The sequence below is a fragment of the Papio anubis genome, chromosome X (genome assembly GCF_008728515.1).
Source record: "Papio anubis isolate 15944 chromosome X, Panubis1.0, whole genome shotgun sequence".
NCBI lineage: Eukaryota > Metazoa > Chordata > Mammalia > Primates > Cercopithecidae > Papio > Papio anubis.
The window spans coordinates 126982683-126998345 of NC_044996.1; the positions used below are offsets into that span (position 1 = coordinate 126982683).

Here is a 15663-nt window from a genome sequence, read left to right on the forward strand (position 1 = left end):
ACATGTGAAACACTGTGAGGTAAGAACAGAAACATAGAAACTCCCTATTCAAGCACTGCGCTGGGTTATCTCTAGGGACCCTGTGACCACACTTTCTGACAGATGTGCTCACAAAGCAGGCAAGGAAGCAGAATAAGACAATTGAAATCTGAAAAAGGTTCCAAGTCACAGCGTTTTGCCGTAACCGTATCTACAGAGAAAAGTGAAAAATACATTCAACGTAGGGTAGTAACAATTTTTATTTTCTTTTCCTAAAATCTAATTTTTCAAAGTATCTAGTTAGGCTTGTAATAACTCCTCATATCTTATTATGCATTGTGAAGAAAACTAGAAAATGCCAGATTTACTTTCTCTTAGCACAGAAAGAGAAGGCTATCAGACATAAATCAGCAGCCCATGCTATTTTTCAAAGAGCTATGTGTAAAATATAATAAGGTTTATTTTCAAATAATCTGATCAATCTTTTATTCTTTAATTCATAGTACCCCCCCCACCTTTTTTCTCCTTTTTCCTTTTTGCCTTTGTTAAATGCCCAGGCATGCCTCAATACCAAGCATTATCAATACCAGCTCACATTCCTTCCCTTATTTAAAAAAAACACTTTCTAGCTCATTACAAACACCCCTTCCCCTTCACTTTCTTTTACATCCCCACCCTATCTAAAACAAAACAAAACAAAACAACACAAATGTTTAACCAACCAAAATTAATTTAAATTATACAACCTAACCCCGGCCAATAAAAAAAAAATTACAAAAACAAAACTTGCATCAAAAATAAAAACTCTTGTGCCCTTTGTTCAAGTATACTCTCATGACAACTGGCCGAAGAGGCACCCCCTCTGTGCAAAAATAAAATTGCTTTGCTAAAAATCCTTTGAACAAGTGTTCAATTTCCTTAAGATTTTAAGCATTATTCCTAACATATGTCTAGTCTGTCTTACATCCAAGTATCTAGCATTTTATCATACATATATAATTAAAAGTCTGCTCAATTAAACTGTATTATCACACAGGCCTGGAAGAGGAACTGTTTATCACCATCACATTGGCCTGATGACCAATGTACACCACACCTTGAGCACTAAAGCAAAAGGAGGAAGAGACAAAACTCTCAAAAGTTTTGTCTGTTGTCTTGAAACAACAGTGGCATAATTCAATGTTTCAAGAGAATTAGCCAAAGAACACTGTAAACCTGAATGAAATGTTTGTGTCTGGTTACTTGATGTCAAGAACATCACTGAGGCAGTCCAGTTAAAATCCTCTTCAAATAATATTCTCTAAATGGCCTCAGTGAGATCATCAGTTTTGCACATAATGAAAATTTAAAATATTCACAGCTGTTAATCACAGGAATTCAGGAAAAGAATGCTGCATTACACATCATGCAGCCTGGAGGCCTTCGGGATAACGTTCTAATTCCATGCTTTACCTCCTAATTTGCAAGGAAAAGCTCGCTTGCTCATGTCACACCTAATCATTTGCAGTTAGTTTCTCAACTAAGCCTTCACACACACTTGCTTTTATCTGCTCACACTCTGCCTCAAGCATTCATTCTTCATTCATTAATTCATTCATTCAACCAACAAACATTTTTTAAGCTCCTACTATGTAAAAGGCACTGGGAATACACAGATGTTACATTCTGGAGGGAAGGGACATATAACAAGGAAACAAGTAACAGAACAAGAAGATTATCGTAACAAAACAGACAATTCAGTAGAGTACTGGTGCAGTATCTAAGGAGGTGGTGTTTTAGCTTTACTGAAATGACAAGAAGCCAGCCCTTCTACTTCTAGTTCACTCCTTTTACTCCTTCAAAACCCTCCTTCAGGAAGCACTGCAGGATCCCCCAGCTTGTTTTGTGTACTGCTCTTTTCGTGATCTCAAGACCCTATTCACACCTCCAGCAAACCACTCACCACAACTGCACTGGAATCTATGCTTTGCCACGCAGCCTCACTTCCCAGCCAGACAATGATTAAGATCCATGAGGGTAGGTGCCTCACTTAACTCTGTGCCCCTGAGACCTAGCAGAAAGGCCCCCACCTGTTCTAAATACCTCTGACGAAACTTACAGTGACCAATAAGAAATGAGACAAAGGACATGCTGGCCAAAGAAGGAAGATACGTAACTTCTTTGGGTGCGATGGCTCACGCCTGTAATCCCAACACTTTGGGAGGCCGAGGTGGATTACCTGAGGTCATGAGTTCGAGACCACTCTGGCCAAAATGGCGAAACACCATCTCTACTAAAAATACAAAAATTAGCCGAGCGTGGTGGCAGGCACCTGCAATCCCAGCTACCAGGGAGGCTGAGACAAAAGAATCATTTGAACCCAGGAGGCGGAGATTGCAATGAGCCAAGATTGCGCCATTACACTCCAGCTTGGGCGACAAGATGGAAACTCTGTCTCAAAAAAAAAAAGAAAGAAAGAAAGAAAGAAAGAAAGAAAGAAAGAAAGAAAGAAAGAAAGAAAGAAAGAAAGAAAGAAGTAGGAGATATGCCCAATTTCTGTGCCGCAATAATAAGCCTTTCCCTTCTAGAGTGTGGTCACTCTGTAATCACTGACCATGCCCTTCTTACCCTTTATCCCAAACAACCAACAGGACTCACTAGAGTAGGTGTGTTACCAAATGTCTATTTAATGAACTACTCTGAAGTTTTAAAGCTCACTCATGTGGTTTCTCTTGAGCTAGAACTAATAAAGAATCTTATTATAATCAACAAAATATATTCAAGTGGCATGGAAGATAAATCAATATGAATTTGAAAAAAAATCTGCCTCAGATAAATCACATTGTGGCTAGTGTTCATGGAAATTTAAGAGCCAATGGTATGAAAACATGTAAATTAATGGAGAAATACATTATTCCTAACAAAACATGGCAGAAAATTTATATTCACATTCTGTGTTTACAAATAATAGAACAAACTGTAAGATTACAGTACCAAGTACACAGAATATGCATGTAAATGAAACTTTGATTCTACATTTCAAATGAATGAAAATATTTAAACGTTTTCACTGAAAAAGCAAGGTAAAGGGCAGTATGAATCTTTTCTCAACAGAGGAACATGGCTATATTATAACTGCCTTACAATTAAGTCCCTACAGAATTTAAATGTACTGGCATGGATAATATTTACATAATGACTTGTGAGTCACATCCTTCTAGTTATTCTACTACCTGTATTTAAACATAAACACATGTAAAAACAATAGAAATGATCAAAAATGTATAACAAAATATGATATATAATAGATATACATAATCAGAAATAATCTGGTTAAATTTTTTATTGAGCCCTAAGCAATCAAACAAAAAAGCAGAGATTTCCTTTTATTTTTCTTTATTATGATTATTATTATTTGAGACAGAGTTGCACTCTGTCACCCAGGCGGGAGTACAGTGGCTCGATCACGGCTCACTGCAGCCTCGACATCCCCAGGCTCAGGTGATCCTCCCACCTCATCCTTTGAGTAGCTGGGACTATAGGCTACTATCTGTGTGCCACCACACAAGGCTAATTTTTGTACTTTTTCTAGAGACAGGGTCTCCCTATGTTAACCAGGCTGGTCTCTAACTCATGGGCTCAAGCAATCCTCCCGCCTCGGCTTCCCACAGTGCTAGGATTACAGGTGTGAGCCACTGCACTTGGCCAAAAGCAGAGATTTCTAACAAAATCATTGTTTCCCACTTACAGAAACAAACCAAAAAATCTGCTTATTAAAGGACTATACTCCAAACAGTTGTAAATGTAACCTATTACTGGTTATTTTTTATACTCTTGTTCCCAAATCTATGTGGTTTAGTAAGAAAGAAAAAAACTTTTCTAATTAGAAACATACTTTAGTAATATTTAATTGTGCAGCACTTTTTAGAAGCCTGGAACACTTATTTTAGATACATCAATCTTAATTTCAAACAAATAATAAAAAAGCAAAATAAAACTCAAAGGTTGTCACATCACTGAAAGAAGGGTAAGAAGAACTTCAGCTCTAAGCTAGACTGCCTGCATTTGAATCCTAGCTCTACCACCTACTACCTGAGTGGCCTTAGGGAAGTTCCTTAACTTCTCTGTGCCTCAATTTCCTGCGGAGAAAATCAGATATAATAATATAACTTATTCCTGATGTTGCTATCAGGATTAAATGAGAAGATACAAGTAAAATGCTTAGAACACACAAGAGTTAAAGAAACATTATCACCATTATCACCCACTTACCATCAAGAAGAAAGTTCAAAAATGTTCTACTTTTGGGCATTCCCAAATCACCAAAACCAAATTTCTAAAGGAACTCAGAGATCATGGGGTTGTATCCCTGAGGTCTACTTTCTCCTGCCCATGGGGAGAACAGTCATTATTATAAAGCCCGGACTCACAAAGGCAGTCGAGCTGAACTTCCCATCCAATAGAGCTAAGGTTCCTCCAGGAGTGGAAGGATCGTGGGACCACAGCTTCTGCGTGAGGCAGAGAGGGGTGTTCAGGACTTCTGACAGTGGTGGTACTTGCGGAGATTCCATCTGTCTGATCACTAAGCACCATAGCCTGGAGAGTTGGGGCCAGGGAAGCACTACCCACTGGGTGGCAGCTCCTGGCACAGGGTTTAATTGTAACCAGAGTAACAACAAGGCACTAAGCACTAGACCCCTTCCCAATTTGCCTAGTACCTCATAAACCAAAGGAGGCTTATCTCAACCAATGAGACGGGAGGAAGCTCCCACAATACTACCAGTCAGGTAGTATGAAGCTAGATTCCGTTTTTATTTCTAAAAGAATTGTGAGTGGTTTCCATCTGAGTATAATGGGGCAAATTAAAATTGATTCCACAGGTCTTTGAACTCTACAAAACTATCAGCTATTTGAAAGTAAGGATTATGTCTCAGTCCTATCCGCAGACCCAAGGGTCAATCACTGTGCCTGATACATAGTGTATTTAAAGAATAAATTATTAAGTTTATTCTTTAAATATTAAAATATAGTATTACTATTATACAAAATGGTGTTAACAGATTTTAGAATTTTCATTATATATTAAACACACGCACACACAGACTTTTCATTCTGGTCAAGATGGAGCAGCCCCACTCCTTCCAGGTCCTCCTCCTTAAGACTAAAAATCCTTGACCATGACACACAAACGTGCATAGGAAGCCAAGATGGAAAGAAGATGGCACACTGAATAGGACTTCGGCACTTGAGAGGCAACACGGCAGTGAGTTCCTGGGTTTCCTTACTGTCTTCCATATATGCCCAATAAGGTGCTGCAAAAGCCTTCAACCTGGAACCACTGATAGACAAATACAAAAAAAAAAAAGCTCCAAGAAAAACCTGTTCGTTCAGCCAAAGGGCCAGGAAAAGGGTAGGCTAACAACTGAAAATCTTTTTGGCAATACCCTCCCCATTCCAGGCAACAGGGAGGGTACCGCCAAAAAGAAAATGGAAAAACTGCAGCAATGGAAAAACTGCAGCACCACCCCACTGAGGTTCGGGCCGGGCCAAGTGGGAAAACACTCTTTTACACATATACATCCTGAGAAAGCAGGCGGCACTGTTACAATTCCCTGCCTGATGGGATCAGTGAGGCTGACCAAGGAGCTAATCTTTCATTGCCCATCAGGCAGTAGCACCTCTGACTTCCCGGCCAGGGTAGCATCTGCAAGATGTAGCAGAGGCAATAAGGCAGGTGCAAATCTGAGATCCGATTTCACTGGGAAGGTGTTGGTGGGGCCAAGTGAGGAGCTGAACATCCACCCCAGCCATCTGCAATGAGGTAGTGTGAGTAAAAGTGGAGCTTTTGCAGAGGTGGTATCAATGGGACCAAGAGGGAAATTGAACATACACATCTGCCCTTATCCTATACCTCAACTGCGTGGCTACCTGCTAAAACACACATTAAACAGGATCCAGAGTCTTGCAATATCTAAAATGACCAGGATACAATTAAAAAAAAATCATCATATTAAGAACCATGAAAATCACAACCTGAATGAATGAAAGAAGACAATTAAGAGACATTAACATTGAGATGAAGCAGATGCTGGAATTATCTGACAGGGATTTTAAACCAACCCTAATAAAAATACTTCAATAAAGAATCCAGAAGAGCCCATGGGCACAGACAAAAAAGAGCCCCAACGAAAGCCTTCTCTTCTCCAGCTAAAGGACCAGGAAAAGAACAGCCTAGCAGGACAAAAGACTTTAGACAATAACTACTCTACCCCAGCCACGAAACAGTGAAAACTGGGGCCCCACCCATGCCAGCAAATGCTGCGTAGAGAACATGTCTAATCCCCTGCCATGCTGGTGTCAGTGGAGGCCAACATGGGGAGCAGTAACAAGATACTCCTGGCCCTCCCAGCCAGAGTGGTCAGCAAAGGCCTAGGGAGCTGGAATTCCCACCCAACAAAGCAGCAGCAAGGAGCCCCTCTCAGTGGGTGTCAATGGAGGTAGAATTAGAAAACTCAACTTCCATCCCCTTCCTTTCCAGAGGGGGTGTCAGAGAAGGCCAAGAAAAAACAGGAGATTAAATAAGATCCAGAGTCTAATGACATAACATCCAAAATGTCCAGGTTTCAGTAGAAAATTATTCATCATACTAAAAAGTAGGGAAATCTCAACATGCAAAAAAGACTAACAGGTGCCAACAAAGATTGTAGAGATGTCAGAATCATCACACAAAAATTTCCAAGCTGCCATCATACAAATACTTTAGAGTAATTACAAACATACTTGAACCAAATAATAAAATATAGGAACTCTCAAAAATTAATGGAAGATATAAAAAAAAAACTTAGGCCAGGCATGGTGGTTCACACCTGGTATCTCAGCACTTTGGGAAGCCAAGACAGGAGGATTGCTTGAGTCCAGGAGTTGGAGACCAGCCTGGGCAACATGGTGAAACCTGTCTCTACAAAATAAACAAAAATTAGCTGAGTGCACCTATGGTCCCAATTACTTGGGAGGCTGAGGCAGGAGGATCACCTGAGCCTAGGGAGGTGAAGGCTGGAGTGAGCAATGATTGTGCCACTGCACTCCAGCCTGGGTGACAGAGTGAGACCCTGTCTCAAAAAAACAAAAACGAACAACAAAGAAAAACTTCATGAATTGAAAAATAGAACAAATAACTGAAATTTAAAACTCAGTGAACAGACTAAACAACAGAATGGAGAAGACAGAGGAAAGAATCTGTGAACTTAGAGACAGAATAGAAATAATCCAGTCTTAACAACAGAAAAGAAATAGATGGGGGAAAAATGAACAGAGACTGAGAGACATGTGGCACTATAACAGAAGACCTAATATTCATGTCACTGGAGGTTCAGAAGGATGGGACAAACAGAGTAGAGCTGAAAATACATTCAAAGAAATCACAATGGAAAAGTTCCAAATTTAGCAAAAGATATAACCTACAGATTCAAGGAGCTGAGCAAACTCCAAACAAGATAAACCCAAAGTAATTCCAGCCAAGACACATCATAGTGAAACTTCTGAAAACTAAAACAAAAACAAAAAAACAGCACCTTACCTATAGGAGAAAAACAATTTGAATGACAGTGTATTCTCATCAGTAATCACAGAGGCTAAAAGGAAACAGCACAACAATTTTCAAGCACTAAATAAAAGAACTGTCAGCCAGGCGTGGTGGCTCACGCCTGTAATCCCAGCACTTTGGAAGGCCGAGGAAGGCAGATCACAGGGTCAAGAGATCAAGACCATCCTGGCCAACAGGTGAAACCCCGTCTATACGAAAAAAATAAAAAAATTAGCTGGGTGTGGGGTGTGGTGGTACGCACCTGTAGTTCCAGCTATTTGGGGGGCTGAGGCAGGAGAATTGCTTGAACCTGGGAGGCAGAGGTTGCAGTGAGCCGAGATCCGCCACTGCACTCCAGCCTGGAGACAGAGCAAGACTCCATCTCAAAAAAAAAAAAAAAAAAGAGAGAGAGAAGAGAAGAGAAAAAAGAACTGTCAATCAGAAATTCTGTACCAAGCAAAAATACCATTCAGGAATGAAAGCGAAATAAAGACATTCTCAGATGAAGGAAAACAAAGAGAAGTAGCTAGCAAACTTACCCTTAAAGAATGGTTAAAGGTAGTTTTCTAAATAGGAAGTAAAAGATAACCAGCCAGGCGTGGTGGTTCACGCCTGTAATCCCAGCACTTTGGGAGGCCAATGAGGGTGGATTGCTTGAGCCCAGGAGTTCGAGACCAGCCTGAGCAACATGGCAAAACCCTATCTATACCAAAAACACAAAAATTAGTCAGGTGTGGTGGTGCAAACCTGTGGTCCCAGCTACTCAGGAGGCTGAGGTAGGAGGATCACTTGAGCCCAGGAAGTCACAAGGCTGCAGTGAGCTGTGATTGCACCACTGGGTGACCCTCTAGCCTGGGTGACAAAATGAGACCCTGTCTCAAACAACAACAACAACAAAGAAAGTAAAAGATAACCAAAGAAGCTTGGAATTTAAGAAAAAAATATTAGAACAGGTTACAAAAATAAAAGGTGGGGAATATAAGACTATCCTTTTGCTCATGAGTTTCATAAATCAGATTTGATGGTTGAGACAAAAATTATAAATTATAACACCATCTGATGTGGTGCTCGATGTATGTAGAAGAAATACTTAAGACATATATGTTTTTTAAGTGGGGAGGGCAAAAGGGTCTAAAGGAGAGTAAGATTTCTACACTTCACTTGAGTGGTAAAACATTGATAACAGATTGTGGTAAACACAAATGTATATTTTAATACCTAGATCAATAAGAACACAATACAAACAGATATACTAAAAAACTGTATAAATAAGATGGAATCCTAAAACTTCCAGAAGACAAAAAAAAATAAGAAAATGAAACCAACAGGGTCTTATTGTCATATACAAAATACTATACCCAACAGCAGCAGAATACGTGTTGCTTTCAAGAGCCCATAAAATATTCACCAAGATAGAACACATCTTGGGCCACAAAACAAACCTTAACAAATTTTAAAGAACTGAGATAATATAGAGTATTTTCTCTGACCACAATGGAATCCAATTAAATATCAGTAAGAGAAAGACAACAGGAAAATCTCCAAATAGAAATGAAATCTAACATTTCTAAATAATCCATGGGTCAAAGAAGTAGTCTGAAAGAAAATTCTAATTTCATAGAACTTGATGAAAATGAAAATACAACATATATCAAAAGATGTGGGAGGCAGCTTAAGCAGTATTGAGAGGGAAATTTATAGTATTCAATGTATACATTTTTTAAAAAGAGGAAAGGTTACAAATCAATAAGATAAATTCTTCCCTCAAGACTAAAAAAAGAAAATAAACCCAAAGCAAGAAGGAAATAATCATGATAAAAACAGAAATCAATGAAATTGAAAACAGAAAATCAATGAAGCAAAAGGCTGATTCCACAAAAAGAACAATTAATATTGATAAACTTCTAGCAATACTGGTAAAGATAAAAAGAAAGAAGACAAAAATCATCAGTATCAGGAACAAAACAAGGAAGATCTCTACAGATCCTGCAGTCATTAAAAAGAAGTAAAGGAACACTACAAACTTTACACTCCTACATTTGACAATTTAGAAGAAATGGACCAATTTCCTTGAAAATCAAACTACCAAAAGTTAACCAAGATGAAATAAACAACTTTAAGAGTCATGTAATTATTAAAGAAATTGAATATATAATTATAATTATCAAGTTTCCAATAAAAGAAATCTGGAAGCTCAAATGGGTTTGCTGGAGATGTCTAACACTTAAGGAAGAATTAACAGCAATCTTATACAGTCTCTTCTAGAAATTAGAAGAGAGACAGAGAATCCAGAATTAGAGGTGCACAAATCTGCCCAACTGATTTTTCGCTGCAAAGGAACTCAATGGAGGGAGAATAGACTTTTCAATGGATGGTGCTGGAGCAACTAGACATCCATAAGGGAGAAGAAAAAAGAACTTTGGCCTTTATCTCACACTTTGTACAAAAATTGACAAAATAGATCATGGACTTAAATGTAAAACGTAAGCTTATAAAACTTTTAGAAATAACCACAGGAGAAAATCTTCAGGATCTAGGGCCAGGCAGAGTTCTCAGATTTGACACCAAAAGCACAGTCCATAGGAAAAAAAAAAAAAAAATTGATAAATGACCTTAACAAAACTAAAATTTTTGGTCCATGAAAGACATTGTTAAGATAATGAAAAAGCAAGCTATAAGCTGGGAGAAAATATTTTCAAACATACAGGACAAAAGATTTAAATCCAGAATATATAAAGAACTTAAACTCAACAGTAATAAAACAATCCAATTCAAAACTGGAAAAATGGCACGAGTACTTCACTGAAGAAAATACACAGATGCCAAATAAGCACAGGAAAGGTGTTCAACATTTTTAGCCATTAGAGAAATACAAATTTAAACTACAGTGAGATCACCTACACAACTATTAGAATGCCTAACACAAAAATAATAATAGTGATAATACAAAATGCCGGTAAGCATGTGAAGAAACTAGATTCCTCACACATTGCTGATGAGAATGTAAAATTGTACAGCCACTCTGGAAAAGTATACACCAGTTTCTTACAAAGCATTACATTCACATACCATACAACCCAGCAACTGCACTCTTGAGCACCTAACCCAGGGAAATGAAAGCTGGAAACAATCTAAAGATCCTTCAAAAGGTAAACAAACTCTGGTACCTCTATACTATAGAATACTAAAAAAGAGCAATAAAAAAGAGGAAACTATTAGTTCACACAAAAACTTGGGTGAATCTCAAGGGAGTTGTGTTGAGTGAATAAAGGCAGTCTCAAAGGGTTAAATGTTGTATCATTCCATTCAAATAGCATTCTTGAAATGACAAAATTATAGAGATGAAGTACAGATTAGTGGTTGCCAGGGGTTAGAAAGAGGGGAAGGCAAGGGTGTGGCTATGGCTACAAAAAGGCAGCACAAGGGATCCCTGTGATAAAACCGTTCTGTAGCTTGACTGTGGTGGACACATGAATCTACACAAGTGATGCAATTACATAAAACTAAATATGCACACACAGGAGTGCAGATAAAATTGGTGTAATCTGAATAACGTCAATGGAAATACATCAATGTCAATTTTCTAGTTATGATATTATACTGTAATTATGTAAGATGTTACTAATGGGAGAAACTGGTCAAAGGATATAAGGAATCTATTATTTCTTACAACTACATGTGAACTATAATTATCTCAAGATTAAAAGTTTAAGGGGGAAAAAAGCAAGATATATGTGAAAATGAATGTGAAACAGGAAGTGAGGACGGCAGCGTCCAATCTGATTCAAAAGTTTCACGAGTTTTGTAGTATCCAATAGGCACACACATTTCATTAGTAAATAACTGTGATTATTCCTCATTCTCATAAAAGGGTTTATGAGAAGGAAATTTAGCCAAGAGACTGAGTTTTCCAAATGAGACTGTTTAAACTGTCACAGCAAGATGCTGGATGGGCAGGTTTAATGTTTAAATTGTCTGTGTCTTCTCCTTCCCTCCAGTGCCCTGGGGTGGGAAGAAGCTTCTGATGAAAAGTAGAACAGTTAAAAGAAAAAGAAAAAAAAAAAGCTACAGTTTTTGCACATTTGAAAGTAATGGGTATATGTGTGATCCTGCTACATACAATTAAAGATGTTAATATTAAAACTTTCTGTAATGTAGTCACTGCAATTTCATTTCTAAAATTCTGATTCTAGCTTATTTTGCTTAAATGAAGATGTGCCAATGAAAAGTTTAAAAGTCTAGAAAAGATCAGTGCAGCCAGAAGCTCTTAGGAGGGAGATACGTAGGTTGCTTTCTTAAAACTTTATTGAGGCCAGGCACAGTGGCTCACGCCTGTAATCCCAGCACTTTGGGAGGCTGAGGCAGGCAGATCACCTGAGGTCAGCAGTTCGAGACCAGCCTGGCCAGCACGGTGAAATCCCATCTCCACTAAAAATACAAAAATTAGCCAGGTGTGGTGGCGCATGCCTGTAATCCCAGTCACTCAGGAGGCTGAGGCAGGAGAATCACTTAAATCGGGAGGTGGAGGTTGCAGTGAGCGGAAATCATGCCACTGCACTCCAGCCTGGGTGACAGAGTAAGACTCTGTCTCCAAAAAAAAAAAAAACCGTATTGAATAAATAACACTCTCTAGAACTTGTAATATGATGAACTAGGTCTACATTGCATGCAATAAAGCTAAAAATGATAGTAGTTTACTATCAAATATTAAGCAAATTAGTATTTCTCATTGTACAGGAACCCTGGTAGTCTAATGTCTTTGTGTCTCCTAAGTCTCGCGACTAAGGTTTTTGAGTACCACCTCCACTGGGGCAAAGGTGTGCTTTCTACTGTGCCTTCCTTCTCTTAAATAATCAAGCAGAAACATAATGCTTCCAAGTATGCATCTTGATCTCTAGGTAATCAGGCTGCTGCTGGCATGACTTCTGGCTCTTCAGGATGGCTGCTGGCCTACCATGGCTAGTGCCCAGTATCTACGTTTTTGTTTTTAAGAATTCTGTTTATCAGCAGGGAAATCAAAAGACTGGGAGTCAGAGGTGGTACTTCCTGCCTGCTCCATTCAATCTTGTTATGCACTGTAACTAGAAGGGTTTTGCTCACTTCCTTGTTGTGCCTACAGCAAGAGGAATTGTTTCTTTCTCCAGGAACTAGCTTGCCCCCAGGAAGGTACATGGTGGAGAGAGGAAGAGTTGATATAGAGCCATTGGAGGGACTCTGTAGGCCAGGTGTATCCCTCTCCTGATCCTTCACATGATCCTTAAATGCTCTTAAATGAGATACAGAATAACGCAATGATGTTCAAGGCAAGAGACACCAAGGACACCACCAGCATGAAGATGATGAAGGTGCTTTTCTCCGGGGCCAAGAGAGGAAGCAGTCCGCTTAATGTGGGGAAGGATCTCGTTTGCGAGTGTAAACCACACTTAGGCTGAACCCATAGACAGACCACGGGATCATCAGGAAGGCCACCTCAAACAGAGGCCTGAAGACAACACCGATGGTACACGTTCACAGCAAGCTCCCTGGGATTTTCACCTTTCCATGTTTCTCAAGGCCACACTTGAACTTCTTTATTTAAATTCCCTGCAAGTGCATCTCCACACTGACATCACCAATTTGGGCAACTTCGAGTTCTCCCAGTTGCCTGTTCAACTTCTCTTCTTTTCACATCACATAGAACACGTGTGTCAGGTACAAGAGTGGGGGCAGAGACCCAAGTATTATCTGCAGAACCCAGAAGCATACATGAGAGATTGGCAAAGACTGGTCATAGCAGGCATTTTCACAACCAGGCTGCTGAGTGTTACAATGAAAAGCAAACTGCTCATCATCCCAGGCTGACTCAACTGCAGTACTCAGGAGCAGGATTCGGGAAATGAAAAGCACTGAGAGCCACACCTCACCTCCAGCTGGGGACTAAGCTTGAACCTTCTCTAGGAGGTGCCTGAGGCACTCCAGTCACCCATGTTGCCTGTTCGCTGTTAGTTCACTTAAAAAAAGTGAAGTAGGCATGCCAAATGATTGTACTCATTGAGGGACTAAGTAAAATGAAAAAAGTTAAGTTGAAGCAGCCAAAACTGTCTCAAGTTCAAAAGTCTGCTGCTGTTTGGTACCTTCCTCGCTCCTTCTCCCTAATGAAAGAAAATTGCTCACACCAGGTAGAAGTTTATGTGAATTCATTTTCATGCAAGGTGAATAATTCTAAACAAGGATGTACATATACCTATAATAGGGCAAGTTACATAGATGGAGGAACAAAATAGACAAATCTAAAGGTCTCTTTCAATTTCAGAATAAAGCAATGTCGAAAACAATGATTCAACAACAGAAACTGAATTAACAATTCATACTTACACACTGACTAATTCATCTTGAGAAAATTAGGGTCAAAATCTCCCAAACAGATAATGATACTCATTCAACTAGTATTTATTTAGAGCCTCCCAGGTGCCAGGTACTGTGCTAGGCACTGGTTCATTGGTGAGTAAAATGGAATTCCTATACTTGTGGAACTCACAATCAACCAGGGGAAACAATAATTAAAAGTACAGTATTTCATTGAATGTAAGATAATTGTAAGATAAACCATTATTTTACCTACCACTCAGAAAGGAATCAAGAAATCCAGTGTACATCACAATTTCAGAAATGTGAGGAAAAATATCTATCATGGAATCCAGAAAAAAGGCTCAGTGAGCAAGTGAATATACAACTTCAAATTTAATTAAGTGCCAAGAAAAAAACAAATAGAAGGCCCCAGCAGAGGACAACACGAAGACACCCAGATCAGACTGGATAGGGTCAGCCAGGCCAAAAGAGTGAGAAAATTGCTGTAGGCGAAGGAAGCAGCCTGTGCAAAGATTTTTAAGAGTGAAGACCTCACTGTATTCAAGGAACTAAAAGGCAGGCAGTGAGGTTACCAGGTAGTAGGCAAAGGAAGAAACAGCATAGCCTGAGACTGATGCCAGAGTGGGAGCTACCTTCAGGCATCCATTTGGCAGCAGCAGAGAACCAGGGACAGAAAGTGAGATTACACTGTGATGCTGGGGCAAGACTGAGGCCATGGGAGAAATTATGAATGGCTGTTCAAGAGCTCTAGGAGCCAGTGGGAGGGTTGGAGGAAACTGGATCAGACTGAGGAACCTACAGAGCAGCACAAGGATGGGTATTCTGTGCTAACAGATGGCCAGTGAGTTTTGGTGGTGACAAAAATTAAGAGGATGTCAAGAATGATGGGGCTGGTCCTAAGAATCTCTGGAGAGAGGAACAGGCAATCAATCCTGGCACTGTGGCACTGAATGCTTCAGTGAATGAAGTGGCATTTTTCAAGGGTAGCTGCCAGCCCAGTTAGCATGAAGTAGTAAGATGAGAACAAAAAATGAGCTGCTGCTCCCTCATAATCTGGGAATTGGAGGTCAAGTCCCTGACAACAGGGGTTCTAACTTAAATATGTATTTACTGAATGTAGACCATCTATCTTCAGTTGAATTGTTAGCACATGGAAGCTATTTTATTAAGACTATATTACTATACATTGTATTCATTCTTGTGGGTTTCTTCTAGGGTACTGTTATAATATAAGAAGAGTTCTTGGCCGGGCGCGGTGGCTCAAGCCTGTAATCTCAGCACTTTGGGAGGCCGAGACGGGCGGATCATGAGGTCAGGAGATCGAGACCATCCTGGCTAACACGGTGAAACCTGTCTCTACTAAAAAATACAAAAAAACTAGCCGGGCGAGGTGGCGGGCGCCTGTAGTCCCAGCTACTCGGGAGGCTGAGGCAGGAGAATGGCGTGAACCCAGGAGGCAGAGCTTGCAGTGAGCTGAGATCGGGCCACTGTACTCCAGCCTGGGCGGCAGAGCGAGACTCCGTCTCAAAAAAAAAAAAAAAAAAAAAAAAAGAAGAGTTCTTAAAAAAAACATTTCAGGAGGAGCAACACTGATACCACCCACAAATCTGCTGAGGGTGGTGGAACCTGGCATGGTGCATAACTCATAAGCATGCCACTCCTGAAGACCTGCTAGTCTTCATCCATTTCCACTCTACAGCCCTTATTTCTTTATAATAAAGGTCTCCAAGCGAAAGCATAGTAAAAGGTTTCTGTCTCTAATTCAGAGCATGCTA

At 39.7% G+C, this 15663-nt stretch overlaps 1 protein-coding gene and 1 pseudogene across 5 annotated transcripts in view; both read right to left on the reverse strand.

Moving 5' to 3' along the window:
- The window catches only part of CDKL5 (cyclin dependent kinase like 5), a 225932-nt gene that overhangs the window by 104328 nt on the left and 105941 nt on the right, over window positions 1-15663 (reverse strand). The window lies entirely within an intron of this gene.
- On the reverse strand, window positions 12101-15219 carry LOC103880667 (annotated as a pseudogene).